Consider the following 21,159-nt stretch of genomic DNA (forward strand, 5'->3'; position numbering starts at 1 on the left):
TATCATGCTATACCCTTTTCCATAAGATTATTGATCATCTATGGCATCTAGTCACAGCTCTGTCCACTTCCAAGTATTTTTCAAATCACTTATTCACATCACCATTTCCACTCAACCGTGTACGACTTTCTCTGTAGGAACACTTGAAAGCAATCAACAATCTTCTTTCCAAATCTAATATTTTCTTCTTTATATCTACTTTTGTGTGAACTTCAGGGTAGCATTTACTTTTTTTGTTTGAATTTCTCCTTTACCTGCTGTACTTACGTGCAGATAACCAGGTGGTGTGGCTGTATGAATCTAACCACGAAAAGGTGAACAATCGGTGACAGGTTTTGACACTGAAGAGAAATGACACATGTCCACACAAGTATATTTTATCTAATTAATTATCATACATTCGATGAGCAACTATGAGCTTCCGGTACGGCATAAGCACAACTGCCGCATCATCCAGAAAGGCAATTGTCCATCAATGACGATCGTATACAACACATTTACGTAAATGAGGACCAAGTATTCATTTTCTACATGGGCCACATATATAGTGAGGGGATACGTGCTCTTAGCAATATCCTTAACACCTGAGGAAGGTGTTAAAGATTCCTCGGTTGGTGGTTATAGCTGGACGTTGAGGGCTGAATGACCGTAGCAGTTGTTGGCCCTACAGGCCTAACAACCAACCACCTAACCCTTTCCCACTTCCAGTCTGGCCTGTACGAAAACTGGAGCGAGAAAATCTTGAGGGAAACCCGTCGGAAGAGCCAGCAGAGGAAGAGAGAGTCTCTGGCTCAGCAGCAGCAGCAGGAAGGGCCGGTAGGAGTAACAAAGTCTGTCAGCAGCATAAGGTCCCTTACCTTCATACACCTACAGGGACCCCTCTTGCTCCTCTTCATAACTCTCGCCGTCGCTGGGATGACGTTCACTGGAGAAATCTTTATCACAAGATATACATGAAAACGTGCCCACACGATCAAATTTTGTTTAAGGCAAGTTAGAAATACTGAAGACTCTGAGTGACGAAGTTTTCAATAAAAAGACTTGAAAAGTATCTTACCCTGTTGCATCATGAACTAATTTTGCCTCACATACGCAATTTCGCTACTGCTTAACTTATCTTAGGGCACATCTTTTAGTAAATAGTAATGAAGATATTCATCAACAAGAACAACATTGTTGATCGGTTCTATATTAGGTTGTTAAAATGTACATTTCGATGTTAAATAATCGATATTCATTCGAATGTGGAGCTTCGAATATATCAACACACAGGATTCATTCTTCACAGCACATTCTCAAATTATTGTTCAAAGTCTGATGGAATCTCTCCACAACTCCTTGGTTTTGTGGATGATAAGCACTTGACATCTTATGTGTTACATGTAACCCCTTTAATATTTTCTTGAACATTTCTGAAGTGAAATTATTTCTCTGGTCTGACTGTACAATTTCAGGCATACCCACCTAGGAGAAATATTTCACTAACTCTCTTACAATATTTTTAGAATGTATGCTACATAACTGTACTGCTTCTGGAAATCTGGTAGATGCACACATTATTGTCAATAAACACCGATTTCATTTACATGTTCTTGGTAGAGCACCTGTGCAATTAATTACAATTTTGCTAAAAGGCTTAAAAAAGCAGGAATTGGCTGCAAAGGTGCTGGCTGTATAGTCTGGTTGGGTTTACCTACTCTCTAACATAATTCATGTCTTATAATACTGGAATACATCTTTCTTCATACTTGGCCAATAAGAATTAGTTGATAATCCATTATTTGTCTTCCTAACTCCTAAATGTCCCGACAAACAAGGACAATAAGATAAAGCAATTATATGTACACTATAATTCTTTGGAACAACAATCTGCTTTCTGACCTCCCAGTGATCAGATAATGGAACATGAGCAGGCCTTCACTTTCTCATTAACACACCATTTTGCACATAAAATCCAACCGACACATCGCTCTCACTTCCATTTCTAATAGCTTCACTCCATCATTCTTTCAAACTCCCATCACCCTTCAGTAATTTTGTTAACTCTTCCTTGTCCACAACAAAATCAATTCCACAGTGTTCTTTTCATTTCCAAATTCTACTGTATTATCTCTAGTTACATATTCTTCATTAAATAATTCACCTTAATCATATTCAACTTCTCTCTTTAACATTGGCCTGGTCACAACACAAGCTGGATAAACAATTTCCTACACTGTACATTACTATCAGTCTGATTCCTTACAATTTTATCTATCATGTGGTTCATCTTTATAACAGTATCTACATCAAATGGATTACTTATCATAACAGGCTCTAGGACTAATTTGTCAGTCAAATCATTCCCCAATGTACATGTGTATTCCAGGCATAGGAAATTCCTCACATATCCCAACTTTTACACAGCCACTCACAAATCCACTCTCAAAATTCATATAATGTAGTGGGATAGGCTTGCCTAACCATTACCCTCCTACATATATTTTTCCCTAGAGTACGACTCCTTTGTCCACTCTAATACATCTTTCAAAATTAAACTCTGACTTGCTCCAGTGTCTCTCAATATCAAAATCTTCTCACGACTACCTTTATGTGGCTCATAAATTGCAGATTTTGGTTTATTCACATTATACCCATTATCTCTTACCTCACTAATATCCTGTTTCTGTTCCCAAGTAACAGTTAATCCTATAGTCTTTGGGAATTTTTGACACTGATATTTAGCATGACCAAATTCTCCACATCCCAAACATTTCACTGGTGGTCTCTCCTGTTTACTAACATAAGAGTTATGACTAAACTGAGGTCTTAAATACCTGCATTGTTTGTCTTTGGAATCTATCCCCTACATTGTTTTGTGGTTCATGGTTAGATGATCTGCAAAATAATGTTGACTAGGCTGTTTAACATTTGAAGTGTGGATATTTCTGAGGTTTGCCATAATGCTACTTATCACTCGTCTTAATAAGCTCTGCTTCCTCGTCGTTTCTTTCTTACAATATTTCTTAGCTAATTCTAACTGGTCAGCCATCCTGGCTGCTTCCGTTATATTTTTCACTCTACTCTTGCATATTCCATAATGTATTTCAGGTTGTATACCACTTTTGAACTGTTCCAGCAGGATAGGTTGTCTCTGTTCCTCCTTTGTCTCTGCATCCTCAGACGTACATCACCTATTGAATGTCATTCCACATTCTCTAGCCATCTAGATGAGTTCGTCCACTAATTTTCTTGACGTCCCTAAACTTCTGTAAGCTTCTGCGTGCAATTCCACAATTCTTAGTACTGCTTCCTTAACAGCCTTATAATCTATTGATTCCATTATACTAACACATGCATACGCCTCTCTAGCCTTACCCTTAAATTTACTCTGAACCATCATAACCCAGTCAATTTCATCCCATTCTTTAATAGTTGCAAGTTTTTCTAATGTAATCAAGAAGTCCTCAGCTTCTATAAACTCAGCTCTGGTAATTGACTAGCTCTATCATCTTCATCTCCAATTCTTCTTCTTGTACCTGTTCCCTTGTCAGTCTTACCTCTTTATCTGCCCGAATTCTCTTTTTCTGTCTTCTGCCTGAATTCTCTTTTGCTACCTCTAGTTGCACTTTCCTAAGTTTAAATTCTAATCTCAATCTCTCAATGGCCACTTTTTTCACTTTTCTGTCCCTCATCATCACTACTATTTTCAGCATCTTCAGATTCCTTCAATATTAAGGGCACCAACTGATCAATTAATTCTCTCTGCATATCACTTTTAACATGACCTCAGAGAAATTCCATAATTGGCTGCCACTTGATTTAATTCATCTTTATTAAACTGGTACATAAAATGTATATCCTGGGTTACACTAAACTCAACTTCATTTGCCAAGTTTAAACAAAATGTCCATACAAGTATAAACACTTACGTGTTTGAAGAAATCTCCATATATTATAAGGGAACACAGTAGAGTACTAACGTATAACACTTTGGTAAACAACTTGAATCAAATGCACTTGGTTTCAGCTCCCAGCACACATGGTTTCACATCCTGGACGGTTGGTTTCACATCATCCTTCCTGGACAGTAGGTTTCACATATTCAACTCTCGGACAGCAGGCCTCCATGTTACGTGCCTCATCCCTTTACTTTAAAGGGTGCATAAAAAGCCTATAGGCCCATTAAGACAGAACTCTGAAATAATGGCTTCTGTTAACAGAGAGATTTGAGCTAGACACAGTTTCCTTACCATATGGCTAACATCTGAAAGCTGACGGCCGTTATATAATATATATATATATATATATATATATATATATATATATATATATATATATATATATATATATATATATATATATATACTATATTATCCCTGGGGATAGGGGTGAAAGAATACTTCCCACGCATTCCTCGCGTGTCCTAGAAGGCGACTAGAGGGGACGGGAGCGGGGGGCCAGAAATCCTCCCCTCCTTGTATTTTTTTAACTTTCTAAAATGGGAAACAGAAGAAGGAGTCACGCGGGGAGTGCTCATCCTCCTCGAAGGCTCAGACTGGGGTGTCTAAATGTGTGTGGATGTAACCAAGATGTGGAAAAAAGGAGAGATAGGTAGTATGAGGAAATGAACCTGGATGTTTTGGCTCTGATTGAAACGAAGCTCAAGGGTAAAGGGGAAGAGTGGTTTGGGAATGTCTTGCGAATAAAGTCAGGGGTTAGTGAGAGGACAAGAGCAAGGGAAGGAGTAGCAGTACTCCTGAAACAGGAGTTGTGGGAGTATGTGATAGAATGTAAGAAAGTAAATTCTCGATTAATATGGGTAAAACTGAAAGTTGATGGAGAGAGATGGGTGATTATCGGTGCATATGCACCTGGGCATGAGAAGAAAGATCATGAGAGGCAAGTGTTTTGGGAGCAGCTGAATGAGTGTCTTAGTGGTTTTGATGCACAAGACCAGGTTATAGTGATGGATGATTTGAATGCAAAGGTGAGTAATGTGGCAGTTGAGGGAATAATTGGTATACATGGGGTGTTCAGTGTTGTAAATGGAAATGGTGAAGAGCTTGTAGATTTATGTGCTGAAAAAGGACTGGTGATTGGGAATAGCTGGTTTAAAAAGCGAGATATACATAAGTATACGTATGTAAGTAGGAGAGATGGCCAGAGAGCGTTATTGGATTACGTGTTAATTGACAAGCGCGCGAAAGAGAGACTTTAGGATGTTAATGTGCTGAGAGGTGCAACTGGAGGGATGTCTGATCATTATCTTGTGGAGGCTAAGGTGAAGATTTGTATGGGTTTTCAGAAAAGAAGAGTGAATGTTGGGGTGAAGAGGGTGGTGAGAGTAAGTGAGCTTGGGAAGGAGACTTGTGTGAGGAAGTACCAGGAGAGACTGAGTACAGAATGGAAAAAGGTGAGAACAGTGGAAGTAAGGGGAGTGGGGGAGGAATGGGATGTATTTAGGGAATCAGTGATGGATTGCGCAAAAGATGCTTGTGGCATGAGAAGAGTGGGAGGTGGGTTGATTAGAAAGGGTAGTGAGTGGTGGGATGAAGAAGTAAGATTATTAGTGAAAGAGAAGAGAGAGGCATTTGGACGATATCTGCAGGGGAAAAATGCAATTGAGTGGGAGATGTATAAAAGAAAGAGACAGGAGGTCAAGAGAAAGGTGCAAGAGGTGAAAAAGAGGGCAAATGAGAGTTGGGGTGAGAGAGTATCATTAAATTTTAGGGAGAATAAAAAGATGTTCTGGAAGGAGGTAAATAAAGTGCGTAAGACAGGGAGCAAATGGGAACTTCAGTGAAGGGCGCAAATGGGGAGGTGATAACAAGTAGTGGTGATGTGAGAAGGAGATGGAGTGAGTATTTTGAAGGTTTGTTGAATGTGTTTCATGATAGAGTGGCAGATATAGGGTGTTTTGGTCGAGGTGGTGTGCAAAGTGAGAGGGTTAGGGAAAATGATTTGGTAAACAGAGAAGAGGTAGTAAAAGCTTTGCGGAAGATGAAAGCCGGCAAGGCAGCAGGTTTGGATGGTATTGCAGTGGAATTTATTAAAAAAGGGGGTGACTGTATTATTGACTGGTTGGTAAGGTTATTTAATGTATGTATGACTCATGGTGAGGTGCCTGAGGATTGGCGGAATGCGTGCATAGTGCCATTGTACAAAGGCAAAGGGGATAAGAGTGAGTGCTCAAATTACAGAGATATAAGTTTGTTGAGTATTCCTGGTAAATCATATGGGAGGGTATTGAGTGAGAGGGTGAAGGCATGTACAGAGCATCAGATTGGGGAAAAGCAGTGTGGTTTCAGAAGTGGTAGTGGATGCGTGGATCAGGTGTTTGCTTTGAAGAATGTATGTGAGAAATAGTTAGAAAAGCAAATGGATTTGTATGTAGCATTTATGGATCTTGAGAAGGCATATGATAGAGTTGATAGAGATGCTCTGTGGAAGGTATTAAGAATATATGGTGTGGGAGGCAAGTTGTTAGAAGCAGTGAAAAGTTTTTATCGAGGATGTAAGGCATGTGTACGTGTAGGAAGAGAGGAAAGTGATTGGTTCTCAGTGAATATAGGTTTGCGGCAGGGGTGTGTGATGTCTCCATGGTTGTTTAATTTGTTTATGGATGGGGCTGTTAGGGAGGTGAATGCAAGAGTTTTGGAAAGAGGGGCAAGTATGAAGTCTGTTGGGGATGAGAGAGCTTGGGAAGTGAGTCAGTTGTTGTTCGCTGATGATACAGCGCTGGTGGCTGATTCATGTGAGAAACTGCAGAAGCTGGTGACTGAGTTTGGTAAAGTGTGTCAAAGAAGAAAGTTAAGAGTAAATGTGAATAAGAGCAAGGTTATTAGGTACAGTAGGGTTGAGGGTCAAGTCAATTGGGAGGTAAGTTTGAATGGAGAAAAACTGGAGGAAGTAAAATGTTTCAGATATCTGGGAGTGGATCTGGCAGCGGATGGAACCATGGAAGCGGAAGTGGATCATAGGGTGGGGGAGGGGGCGAAAATTCTGGGAGCCTTGAAGAATGTGTGGAAGTCGAGAACATTATCTCGGAAAGCAAAAATGGGCATGTTTGAAGGAATAGTGGTTCCAACAATGTTGTATGGTTGCGAGGCGTGGGCTATGGATAGAGTTGTGCGCAGGAGGATGGATGTGCTGGAAATGAGATGTTTGAGGACAATGTGTGGTGTGAGGTGGTTTGATCGAGTAAGTAACGTAAGGGTGAGAGAGATGTGTGGAAATAAAAAGAGCGTGGTTGAGAGAGCAGAAGAGGGTGTTTTGAAATGGTTTGGGCACATGGAGAGAATGAGTGAGGAAAGATTGACAAAGAGGATATATGTGTCGGAGGTGGAGGGAACGAGGAGAAGTGGGAGACCAAATTGGAGGTGGAAAGATAGAGTGAGAAAGATTTTGTGTGATCGGGGCCTGAACATGCAGAAGGGTGAAAGGAGGGCAAGGAATAGAGTGAATTGGATCGATGTGGTATACCGGGGTTGACGTGCTGTCAGTGGATTGAATCAGGGCATGTGAAGCGTCTGGGGTAAACCATGGAAAGCTGTGTAGGTATGTATATTTGCGTGTGTGGACGTATGTATATACATGTGCATGGGGGTGGGTTGGGCCATTTCTTTCGTCTGTTTCCTTGTGCTACCTCGCAAACGCGGGAGACAGCGAGAAAGCAAAAAAAAAAAAAGAAAAAAAATATATATACATATATATATATATATATATATATATATATATATATATATATATATATATACATTTTTTTTTTTTTTATACTTTGTCGCTGTCTCCCGCGTTTGCGAGGTAGCGCAAGGAAACAGACGAAAGAAATGGCCCAACTCCCCTCCCCATACACATGTATATACATACGTCCACACACGCAAATATACATACCTACACAGCTTTCCATGGTTTACCCCAGACGCTTCACATGCCTTGATTCAATCCACTGACAGCACGTCAACCCCGGTATACCACATCGCTCCAATTCACTCTATTCCTTGCCCTCCTTTCACCCTCCTGCATGTTCAGGCCCCGATCACACAAAATCTTTTTCACTCCATCTTTCCACCTCCAATTTGGTCTCCCTCTTCTCCTCGTTCCCTCCACCTCCGACACATATATCCTCTTGGTCAATCTTTCCTCACTCATTCTGTCCATGTGCCCAAACCACTTCAAAACACCCTCTTCTGCTCTCTCAACCACGCTCTTTTTATTTCCACACATCTCTCTTACCCTTACGTTACTCACTCGATCAAACCACCTCACACCACACATTGTCCTCAAACATCTCATTTCCAGCACATCCATCCTCCTGCGCACAACTCTATCCATAGCCCACGCCTCGCAACCATACAACATTGTTCGAACCACTATTCCTTCAAACATACCCATTTTTGCTTTCCGAGATAATGTTCTCGACTTCCACACATTCTTCAAGGCCCCCAGAATTTTCGCCCCCTCCCCCACCCTATGATCCACTTCCGCTTCCATGGTTCCATCCGCTGCCAGATCCACTCCCAGATATCTAAAACACTTCACTTCCTCCAGTTTTTCTCCATTCAAACTCACCTCCCAATTGACTTGACCCTCAACCCTACTGTACCTAATAACCTTGCTCTCATTCACATTTACTCTTAACTTTCTTCTTCTACACACTTTACCAAACTCAGTCACCAGCTTCTGCAGTTTCTCACATGAATCAGCCACCAGCGCTGTATCATCAGCGAACAACAACTGACTCACTTCCCAAGCTCTCATCCCCAACAGACTTCATACTTGCCCCTCTTTCCAAAACTCTTGCATTTACCTCCTTAACAACCCCATCCATAAACAAATTAAACAACCATGGAGACATCACACACCCCTGCCGCAAACCTACATTCACTGAGAACCAATCACTTTCCTCTCTTCCTACACGTACACATGCCTTACATCCTCGATAAAAACTTTTCACTGCTTCTAACAACTTTCCTCCCACACCATATATTCTTAATACCTTCCATATATATATATATATATATATATATATATATATATATATATATATATATATATATATATATATATATATATATATTTCTTGTAAAACTGATCAAATACAGAACGGTGGTAAAAAGTTATAAAAACATTTACAATGGCAAAAATAAATATGTACTCTGAACATAAAAATACCATTTACTTAATACATTGATCACCTTCTACTTTATTTTACTTAACAGATCTTAGGCAAATATACTGGGCTCAATTTATACCATAAGTATTTGAAATAACTGAGATGTGCACAGATTAACTTTATAGACTTACCCAACAGATTGTAACACATCTTAAGAAGGCCATTCTTAGAGAGAGAGACTAACAGCTTGTAAACATTCAATACTTTTGTATTCTTGTATACAAGTACTTCCTATTATTTTATTTTGTCTCTCTCATATCCTTTGTCCCTCCATAAATTTACTATTAATTTATTTATTTACAACGGGACGGCACATCACGGTGCCTAGACTGTATTTCCACATTCCACTGAAATGTTATTTTTTCCAAGGTTACTACAACGATATTCACCTTGGCATTTCCAGGCCATATGGTGACACCTATTGCACTTGTAACACAAAACAGGCTGTTCAATGAACTTTGCAATTCTCCTATCCAGTATATCCCGATGCACGAGTACAATCATCTTGATGTGTTGTCTTGGGTATCGCTAATACCACCTCCTCAAACCCTGTCGAGCTTGATCCCCAGCCACAGTCAGATAGGAATGATTACGACCTTTCTCAAACAAAGGTTCAAACTTTTTATGCTGCCTTCCCATCTTAGCAGCCCACATCAACTGCTCATAGAATGTCATGAGTAAGTCACTTGAAAAGTTCAACCTCCTCCTACCTAAGCTGTTTCCTCGACCAGGGGTGCTCGTCACATTTGTTGTCACCAGGGTTCCTTCAACCAACCTGCTGCGTTCGGTTCCCACCTGAATTATTCTTTCTGCTTACTTCTACGTATGCAGACTTTTTTTGTCCTGTCGTCCTGAATCTCGTCACTATCACTTCCTTCACTTTGCTTCACTAGTTCTCGCCTCTTCTTTTCCTTCCTACTGAACACCTCTTGAAAACCGGCTATCACCTCCATTGGTGTCCGTCGCGGATTATCTGCTACTGATTCGGTACTTGAGAGCTGCAAGTCGTCGTCTATGCAGCTAATCAATGCAATCTTTTCTTGCTTAGCAAAATTCTTCTCATGTTTCTGCCCACCACTTGCCCCAGACATGGTGCAAAGCTTAGACAGCTACCGGTGAAAATCGAAACTTGCTACAAAGCGAAAGGTGAGTAACGTCTAACAAGCACAGTGGTGTCCACCGGACGGGTTCACGAGTCGTTAGCCAGGAGGGTAGGGAGCTTCCATGAGTCGAGCCACGTTGGAATGAAAATAATCGTTCATGTGGGGTGGTGTTTGTAGATGTACACAAAATAGACCTTAACGAGGGTAACACATCCGGAAGCACTAGTTCCCAGTGATTGTCACGCAAGTTAAACCTGAGAGCTAACCTTTCTGCCTTCCATACGATACGATACCATTGACTCTCTTAACCTATCCAATGCTTGTTGGGTTGTAAGGAGCAGTACGACTGGTTGCAATTTCCTTTTCAGAAAAGTAGGTTTTGAGGTCTTTAGACATGAAGGAGGTACCATGATCAGAGTGAGCGTAATTTGGCATTCCACACAGGATGAAAATCTACTTCAGACATCTAATAGCAGTGGCAATATTCGTGTTGGGACATGGAAAAGAAAAAGGTAAACGCAAATAATCATCAACAATCGCAAGCAGATAAGGGTTACGTGATGCTGTAGGTAAAGGTCCCTTGAAGTCAATAATGAGCCGCACCAGAGGTTGTGTCGCCTTTATGAGGGTCCCTTCTGTAGGTCGGTAGAACTGAGGCTTTAATTCGCACAAATCCTGCAGCAGGAAGCACAAGTCCTCTTGACATCCTCTGTAGAAAAGTGAAGATTCTTCTACCTCACAAAATGCAGCAGTCGGGTCACTCCAGGATGACAAAGTCCATTATGGAGATCAGCGATTGTAGAGGAGAAAGCCCAGCAACAGAAAACCAAATAAGAGTGTCAGGAACCACATTTTCTTTCCCCGGCCGATACCGTACCGTGCAGGTAATGGCTGCAAGTTCCACCCTCCACTCTTGTGTCTTATTATCCTTCATACATTTTCTGTTGTCAAACATGAATGCCATACAGCGTTCGTCAGTAACGAGATCACGGTGACGCCGGGCTCCTCTGACGCACTGCTTCTACGATGGCAGTGGCCTCTTTCATTACAATGTGATAATGCAGCTCACGCCTTGTAGTGTCCTGGACATAAAGGCAACATGTCAGCCAACTTGGGTGAGTACTGCAGGAACAGATACATCAGATGCATCACACTCAGCTTCAAAAGGCAAGTTTTTATCCACTTCTGCTTTCCAAGCTTTACTCATCTTAAATCTAAGGTACAGTCTGGAAACAAGAACATAACACTTCTTAGCTACAGTAAAGCATTACTTAGTAAGTTATAGGTAAAACTAAGAGGTTATTTCTTGCCATAAGTAACTCACATGGATATTGTGTCGCCATCTCCTCAAAGGCTCCTGCTATGTAAACAAGTATGAAAAGCAACTCTATCAAATTATGAAAATGTAGCAGTGTCATACAAGAAATGAAACTTATAAATATCACTCTTATACACCTGGTAATGTAACTAAGTCCACCCATTACCGTGGCCTCGATATTAACGTTATAAAGGTGAGCTAAGCTACAGAAGTCATGTTCAAATTGTTGATGTTAATGATCCCAAATATCTGTTTGATCATTTCACTTATATTAACAATATAGGTAACATTTCTACGCGTTAGTTTAGTATTATTAGCTACTCTGAGATATAAAGTTATGGTCGGTAAAATATTTTTTGAATCCTTGATAGTCAGATAGTTGAAATAAAGTTTAGTTTTAAGAAAACTATGAAATCTAATTTTGGATAGTATTCTAGAGGAAAAAACATTCATGGTATAATTTTAGATTAAATTCTATTTTCTAAAATTTGTGTATTTCTAATTCTCCCTGGTTTTTGTTTCTATCCTTAGTGCTGTTTGTAGTTTCCTAATTCTAATGTATGGTTATGGAGTCTTAAACTCGTGAGGCACATCACGACTCAGTATTATTTATACCTAGTCAATTGGATGTGAGTCATATCAATTTTGCCTGAATTCAACCTTCGTCCTCTTAATATTTATATTTTGTTTACTTATTTTTATCTTTTGCCTTATGTCATGGAAATGTCATTGATAACTTTGTGTTATATTCTGAATCCGATCACATGGACGGTACATAATGTTTCTATTTAACTTTGCATTATTCTACATGTAACATGAATTGCTAATAATATCCATGTATTTATTTACATTAGTGACTTATCTATAAGAAGTAGGCCCGTATCCCTCAAGGTCAGTGTTTACATTTGCACTATCAAAGGTGTTAACACATATTACCTAATTAGGGAGAAGCCACAAGTTTGGTATGTGTTTGATTTATATTGACTTTGGAGTAATACTTGCCTTTTACGAAGCGATGATTGAGACTGTGTAATGATATTTACGTTGTTTTGCAGTGGTAATTTTCTATATATGAAAATTCAGTAAGGTTTGCTGGTAAAATTTTCATTTTGGACATCCACTTGTTTGGAAGTTAAAATTATTTTTTTCCGATGGTTTTTGATGTTTTTATCAGTATTTTAGCCTTTATTTTTATCGTAAGTCACTTTTTATGAGATGTCCCTCTTCATGCAACGGCAACGGGGGACCCGTAGAGGAAACCAGGGTTTTGGGTAGGGAAAATCACAAAAATTGGTGATTTTACATAGAAGTGAAGGTCATAATTGTTCACAAAACATCAAAAACCACTGGAAAACAATTCAACCAGACCAAGCATACCTGAATGTCTGAAGTGATAAAATACTGCATTTTTTTCAGTTTTCTGTCCCAAAACAATGATAAGAACTTTGAAGATCATGGAAAATGGTTAGGTAACGGGTAATTAACCAGTTTTTTGCAAAAGTTACACAACATTGGATGAGCTGGAAGAACAACCTTTAGTCTAAAAGAGAAAGGATTCTGGCACTATTTTACAAGATGGATGAAAGTTTTCTTCCATTATTATATGTGTTCTACTCATGAAATTTTTGCCATTTCAAAAAGAATATTTCACTGTAGGATTATCGCCCTTTCAGTATTGAATAGATCATTGTTGGAAGGGATATGAAGAGGGGGGAAAATGGGAGATTAAATTATAGATATTTTTTATTTTTATTATACTTTGTCGCTGTCTCCCGCGTTTGCGAGGTAGCGCAAGGAAACAGACGAAAGAAATGGCCCAACCCCCCCCATACACATGTATATACATACGTCCACACACGCAAATATACATACCTACACAGCTTTCCATGGTTTACCCCAGACGCTTCACATGCCTTGATTCAATCCACTGACAGCACGTCAACCCCGGTATACCACATCGCTCCAATTCACTCTATTCCTTGCCCTCCTTTCACCCTCCTGCATGTTCAGGCCCCGATCACACAAAATCTTTTTCACTCCATCTTTCCACCTCCAATTTGGTCTCCCTCTTCTCCTCGTTCCCTCCACCTCCGACACATATATCCTCTTGGTCAATCTTTCCTCACTCATTCTGTCCATGTGCCCAAACCACTTCAAAACACCCTCTTCTGCTCTCTCAACCACGCTCTTTTTATTTCCACACATCTCTCTTACCCTTACGTTACTCACTCGATCAAACCACCTCACACCACACATTGTCCTCAAACATCTCATTTCCAGCACATCCATCCTCCTGCGCACAACTCTATCCATAGCCCATAGCAACTCTATCCATAGCAACCATACAACATTGTTGGAACCACTATTCCTTCAAACATACCCATTTTTGCTTTCCGAGATAATGTTCTCGACTTCCACACATTCTTCAAGGCCCCCAGAATTTTCGCCCCCTCCCCCACCCTATGATCCACTTCCGCTTCCATGGTTCCATCCGCTGCCAGATCCACTCCCAGATATCTAAAACACTTCACTTCCTCCAGTTTTTCTCCATTCAAACTCACCTCCCAATTGACTTGACCCTCAACCCTACTGTACCTAATAACCTTGCTCTTATTCACATTTACTCTTAACTTTCTTCTTCCACACACTTTACCGAACTCAGTCACCAGCTTCTGCAGTTTCTCACATGAATCAGCCACCAGCGCTGTATCATCAGCGAACAGCAACTGACTCACTTCCCAAGCTCTCTCATCCCCAACAGACTTCATACTTGCCCCTCTTTCCAAAACTCTTGCATTTACCTCCCTAACAACCCCATCCATAAACAAATTAAACAACCATAGAGACATCACACACCCCTGCCGCAAACCTACATTCACTGAGAACCAATCACTTTCCTCTCTTCCTACACGTACACATGCCTTACATCCTCGATAAAAACTTTTCACTGCTTCTAACAACTTTCCTCCCACACCATATATTCTTAATACCTTCCACAGAGCATCTCTATCAACTCTATCATATGCCTTCTCCAGATCCATAAATGCTACATACAAATCCATTTGCTTTTCTAAGTATTTCTCACATACATTCTTCAAAGCAAACACCTGATCCACACATCCTCTACCACTTCTGAAACCACACTGCTCTTCCCCAATCTGATGCTCTGTACATGCCTTCACCCTCTCAATCAATACCCTCCCATATAATTTACCAGGAATTCTCAACAAACTTATACCTCTGTAATTTGAGCACTCACTCTTATCCCCTTTGCCTTTGTACAATGGCACTATGCACGCATTCCGCCAATCCTCCGGCACCTCACCATGAGTCATACATACATTAAATAACCTTACCAACCAGTCAACAATACAGTCACCCCCTTTTTTAATAAATTCCACTGCAATACCATCCAAACCTGCTGCCTTGCCGGCTTTCATCTTCCGCAAAGCTTTCACTACCTCTTCTCTGTTTACCAAATCATTTTCCCTAACCCTCTCACTTTGCACACCACCTCGACCAAAACACCCTATATCTGCCACTCTATCATCAAACACATTCAACAAACCTTCAAAATACTCACTCCATCTCCTTCTCACATCACCACTACTTGTTATCACCTCCCCATTTGCGCCCTTCACTGAAGTTCCCATTTATAGATTTATAGATAAGTGACGTAAAATACCATTAAGAATAAAAATATAAAGATAGCCTTCCTCTCATAATGCTCCAAATGTCTTGGAGTTTCTTTTGTTAGTGAAATTTTATCATTAGCAGTACATGAACTCCACTTTAACATGCCATGATTCCGATAGAATGAAAGGTAACCAATGAGTTCAGATATCTTTGAAGGTATAGGAATCTGAACTTGTGTGGGAAAGATCTCACACATATTAATTCAAGCCATAGATTTGTGTAGGAATCTGAAATCACTCAACTTATTTACAAAACTCAGATTCAGGCAGATTCAAATATAGTGATGCATGGGAACATTAATTGGAATACATAGATAACAAAGGAAAAGTCATTTTTCGACTACAGGCAGGTTTTCTGGTTGTAATACTGTTTCATTCAGTTTTTATTTCAACTGAATTATATAGAAGCAGAACAAGTACCAGGTGAATGTTTTTGGTTAGTCATCCACAGGATGATTGCATTTTTAATGCTATCACACTGTGTGCCAGGACATAAAAGAAGCAACTGTTCTGTGGATGGATAACCAAAAATATTATGTTGTTATGCTGTAAACGTCCCTCCTGTTCTTTTACTGTTGGCTAGATTTCATCAAAAGCATTATTAATGCAGTACATACACTCTCAGTTGTCCTGGTACCCCACCATTTCCTTCTACTTTAAAGCCGTGCCCACTTTACGTAAATTTGAAATTGATAGCATTAGAAATGCTGCACCTAAAATTCCACACCATATATTTAGCCTATATATATATATATATATATATATATATATATATATATATATATATATATATATTTTTTATTTTTATTTTTTTTCCGTTGTCGCTGTCTCCCGCGTTTGCGAGGTAGCGCAAGGAAACAGACGAAAGAAATGGCCCAACCCACCCCCGTACACATGTATGTACATACGTCCACACACGCAAATATACATACCTACACAGCTTTCCATGGTTTACCCCAGACGCTTCACGTGCCCTAATTCAATCCATATATAGGAGGGGGCCAGGTGAGGATATTCCCTCAAAGGCCCAGTCCTCTGTTCTTAACGCTACCTCTCTATCGCGGGAAATGTCGAATAGTATGAAAAAAAAAAAAATATATATATATATATATATATATATATATATATATATATATATATATATTATTTTTTTTTTTTTATTATACTTTATCGCTGTCTCCCGCGTTTGCGAGGTAGCGCAAGTAAACAGACGAAAGAAATGGCCCAACCCCCCCCCCATACACGTGTATATACATACGTCCACACACGCAAATATACATACCTACACAGCTTTCCATGGTTTACCCCAGACGCTTCACATGCCTTGATTCAATCCACTGACAGCACGTCAACCCCGGTATACCACATCGCTCCAATTCACTCTATTCCTTGCCCTCCTTTCACCCTCCTGCATGTTCAGGCCCCGATCACACAAAATCTTTTTCACTCCATCTTTCCACCTCCAATTTGGTCTCCCTCTTCTCCTCGTTCCCTCCACCTCCGACACATATATCCTCTTGGTCAATCTTTCCTCACTCATTCTGTCCATGTGCCCAAACCACTTCAAAACACCCTCTTCTGCTCTCTCAACCACGCTCTTTTTATTTCCACACATCTCTCTTACCCTTACGTTACTCACTCGATCAAACCACCTCACACCACACATTGTCCTCAAACATCTCATTTCCAGCACATCCATCCTCCTGCGCACAACTCTATCCATAGCCCACGCCTCGCAACCATACAACATTGTTGGAACCACTATTCCTTCAAACATACCCATTTTTGCTTTCCGAGATAATGTTCTCGACTTCCACACATTCTTCAAGGCCCCCAGAATTTTCGCCCCCTCCCCCACCCTATGATCCACTTCCGCTTCCATGGTTCCATCCGCTGCCAGATCCACTCCCAGATATCTAAAACACTTCACTTCCTCCAGTTTTTCTCCATTCAAACTCACCTCCCAATTGACTTGACCCTCAACCCTACTGTACCTAATAACATTGCTCTTATTCACATTTACTCTAAACTTTCTTCTTCCACACACTTTACCAAACTCAGTCACCAGCTTCTGCAGTTTCTCACATGAATCAGCCACCAGCGCTGTATCATCAGCGAACAACAACTGACTCACTTCCCAAGCTCTCTCATCCCCAACAGACTTCATACTTGCCCCTCTTTCCAAAACTCTTGCATTTACCTCCCTAACAACCCCATCCATAAACAAATTAAACAACCATGGAGACATCACACACCCCTGCCGCAAACCTACATTCACTGAGAACCAATCACTTTCCTCTCTTCCTACACGTACACATGCCATACATCCTCGGTAAAAACTTTTCACTGCTTCTAACAACTTTCCTCCCACACCATATATTCTTAATACCTTCCACAGAGCATCTCTATCAGCTCTATCATATGCCTTCTCCAGATCCATAAATGCTACATACAAATCCATTTGCTTTTCTAAGTATTTCTCACATACATTCTTCAAAGCAAACACCTGATCCACACATCCTCTACCACTTCTGAAACCACACTGCTCTTCCCCAATCTGATGCTCTGTACATGCCTTCACCCTCTCAATCAATACCCTCCCATATAATTTACCAGGAATACTCAACAAACTTATACCTCTGAAATTTGAGCACTCACTCTTATCCCCTTTGCCTTTGTACAATGGCACTATGCACACATTCCGCCAATCCTCAGGCACCTCACCATGAGTCATACATACATTAAATAACCTTACCAACCAGTCAATAATACAGTCACCCCCTTTTTTAAAAAATTCCACTGCAATACCATCCAAACCTGCTGCCTTGCCGGCTTTCATCTTCCGCAAAGCTTTTACTACCTCTTCTCTGTTTACCAAATCATTTTCCCTAACCCTCTCACTTTGCACACCACCTCGACCAAAACACCCTATATCTGCCACTCTATCATCAAACACATTCAACAAACCTTCAAAATACTCACTCCATCTCCTTCTCACATCACCACTACTTGTTATCACCTCCCCATTTGCGCCCTTCACTGAAGTTCCCATTTGCTCCCTTGTCTTACGCACTTTATTTACCTCCTTCCAGAACATCTTTTTATTCTCCCTAAAATTTAATGATACTCTCTCACCCCAACTCTCATTTGCCCTTTTTTTTCACCTCTTGCACCTTTCTCTTGACCTCCTGTCTCTTTCTTTTATACATCTCCCACTCAATTTCATTTTTTCCCTTGCAAAAATCGTCCAAATGCCTCTCTCTTCTCTTTCACTAATACTCTTACTTCTTCATCCCACCACTCACTACCCTTTCTAATCAACCCACCTCCCACTCTTCTCATGCCACAAGCATCTTTTGCGCAATCCATGACTGATTCCCTAAATACATCCCATTCCTCCCCCACTCCCCTTACTTCCATTGTTCTCACCTTTTTCCATTCTGTACTCAGTCTCTCCTGGTACTTCCTCACACAGGTCTCCTTCCCAAGCTCACTTACTCTCACCACCCTCTTCACCCCAACATTCACTCTTCTTTTCTGAAAACCCATACAAATCTTCACCTTAGCCTCCACAAGATAATGATCAGACGTCCCTCCAGTTGCACCTCTCAGCACATTAACATCCAAAAGTCTCTCTTTTGTGCGTCTATCAATTAACACGTAATCCAATAACGCTCTCTGGCCATCTCTCCTACTTACACAAGTATACTTATGTATATCTCGCTTTTTAAACCAGGTATTCCCAACCATCAGTCCTTTTTCAGCACATAAATCTGCAAGCTCTTCACCATTTCCATTTACAACACTGAACACCCCATGTATACCAATTATTCCCTCAACTGCCACATTACTCACCTTTGCATTCAAATCACCCTTCACTATAACCCGGTCTCGTGCATCAAAACCACTAAGACACTCATTCAGCTGCTCCCAAAACACTTGCCTCTCATGATCTTTCTTCTCATGCCCGGGTGCATATGCACCAATAATCACCCACCTCTCTCCATCAACTTTCAGTTTTACCCATATTAATCGAGAATTTACTTTCTTACATTCTATCACATACTCCCACAACTCCTGTTTCAGGAGTATTGCTACTCCTTCCCTTGCTCTGCGGATAGGGGAGAAAGAATACTTCCCACGCATTCCTCATGTGTCGTAGAAGGTGACTAAAGGGGACGGGAGCGAAGGGACAGAAACCCTCCCCTCCTTGTATTTTAACTTTCTAAAAGGGGAAACAGAGGAAGGAGTCACGCGAGGAGTGCTCATCCTCCTCGAAGGCTCAGATTGGGGTGTCTAAATGTGTGTGGATATAACCAAGATGAGAAAAAAGGAGAGATAGGTAGTATGTTTGAGGAAAGGAATCTGGATGTTTTAGCTCTGAGTGAAACGAAGCTCAAGGGTAAAGGGGATGAGTGGTTTGGGAATGGCTTGGGAGTAAAGTCAGGGGTTAGTGAGAGGACAAGAGCAAGGGAAGGAGTAGCACAACTCCTGAATCAGGAGTTGTGGGAGTATGTGATAGAGTGTAAGAAAGTAAACTCTAGATTGATATGGGTAAAACTGAAAGTTGATGGAGAGATATGGGTGATTATTGGTGCATATGCACCTGGGCATGAGAAGAAAGATCATGAGAGGCAAGTGTTTTGGGAGCAGCTGAATGAGTGTCTTAGTGGTTTTGATGCACAAGACCGGGTTATAGTGATGGGTGATTTGAATGCAAAGGTGAGTGATGTGGCAGTTGAGGGAATAATTGGTATACATGGAGTGTTCAGTGTTGTAAATGGAAATGGTGAAGAGCTTGTTGATTTATGTGCTGAAAAAGGACTGGTGATTGGGAATAACTGGTTTAAAAAGCGAGATATACATAAGTATACATATGTAAGTAGGAGAGATGGCCAGAGAGCGTTATTGGATTACGTGTTAATTGATAGACGCACAAAAGAGAGACTTTTGGATGTTAATGTGCTGAGAGGTGCACCTGGAGGGATGTCTGATCATTATCTTGTGGAGGTGAAGGTGAAGATTTGTGGGGGTTTTCAGAAAAGAAGAGAGAATGTTGGGGTGAAGAGAGTGGTGAGAGTAAGTGAGCTTGGGAAGGAGACTTGTGTGAGGAAGTACCGGGAGAGACTGAGTACAGAATGGAAAAAAGGTGAGACCAAAGGAGGTAAGGGGAGTGGGGGAGGAATGGGATGTATTTAGGGAAGCAGTGATGGCTTGCGCAAAAGAGGCTTGTGGCATGAGAAGCATTGGAGGTGGGTTGATTAGAAAAGGTAGTGAGTGGTGGGATGAAGAGGTAAGATTATTAGTGAAAGAGAAGAGAGAGGCATTTGGACGATTTTTGCAGGGAAAAAATGCAAATGAGTGGGAGATGTATAAAAGAAAGAGGCAGGAGGTCAAGAGAAAGGTGCAAGAGGTGAAAAAGAGGGCAAATGACAGTTGGGGTGAGAGAGTATCATTAAATTTCAGGGAGAATAAAAAGATGTTTTGGAAGGAGGTAAATAAAGTGCATAAGACAAGGGAGCAAATGGGAACTTCAGTGAAGGGGGCCAATGGGCAGGTAATAACAAGTAGTGGTGATGTGAGAAGGAAATGGAGTGAGTATTTTGAAGGTTTGTTGAATGTGTTTGATGATAGAGTGGCAGATATAGGGTGTTTTGGTCGAGGTGATGTGCAAAGTGAGAGGGTTAGGGAAACTGATTTGGTAAATAGAGAAGAGGTAGTAAAAGCTTTATGGAAGATGAAAGCCGGCAAGGCAGCAGATTTGGACGGTATTGCAATGGAATTTATTATTGTATTATTATTTATGTATTGCTGACTGGTTGGTAAGGTTATTTAACGTATGTATGATTCATGGTGAGGTGCCTGAGGATTGGCGGAATGTGTGCA

General features: G+C 40.7%; 1 protein-coding gene and 1 long non-coding RNA gene across 9 annotated transcripts in view; one reads left to right on the plus strand and one right to left on the minus strand.

Annotated features, from left to right (window-relative positions):
* Positions 1–3,862: 3,862 nt before the first annotated feature.
* On the minus strand, positions 3,863–11,701 carry LOC139754193 (uncharacterized). The gene is made up of 2 exons (XR_011713851.1): positions 11,585–11,701; positions 3,863–4,177 (listed from the first exon to the last, which is right to left on the minus strand). It is a non-coding gene; the product is annotated as an uncharacterized lncRNA (long non-coding RNA).
* Positions 10,863–21,159, plus strand: part of LOC139754191 (uncharacterized) — a 115,039-nt gene continuing 104,742 nt past the window's right edge. For 4 of the 8 annotated variants that reach the window (XR_011713848.1, XR_011713845.1, XR_011713844.1 and 1 more), the window contains exon 1: positions 12,464–12,540. The gene's annotated coding sequence lies outside the window, so the exon portion shown is untranslated. Of the gene's footprint in view, positions 11,376–12,463; positions 12,541–21,159 lie in introns of those variants that run through there. The other 4 variants (XR_011713850.1, XR_011713846.1, XR_011713849.1 and 1 more) reach the window with 3 other exon arrangements.

The sequence above is a fragment of the Panulirus ornatus genome, chromosome 16, assembly GCF_036320965.1.
Source record: "Panulirus ornatus isolate Po-2019 chromosome 16, ASM3632096v1, whole genome shotgun sequence".
Classification (NCBI taxonomy): Eukaryota; Metazoa; Arthropoda; class Malacostraca; order Decapoda; family Palinuridae; genus Panulirus; species Panulirus ornatus.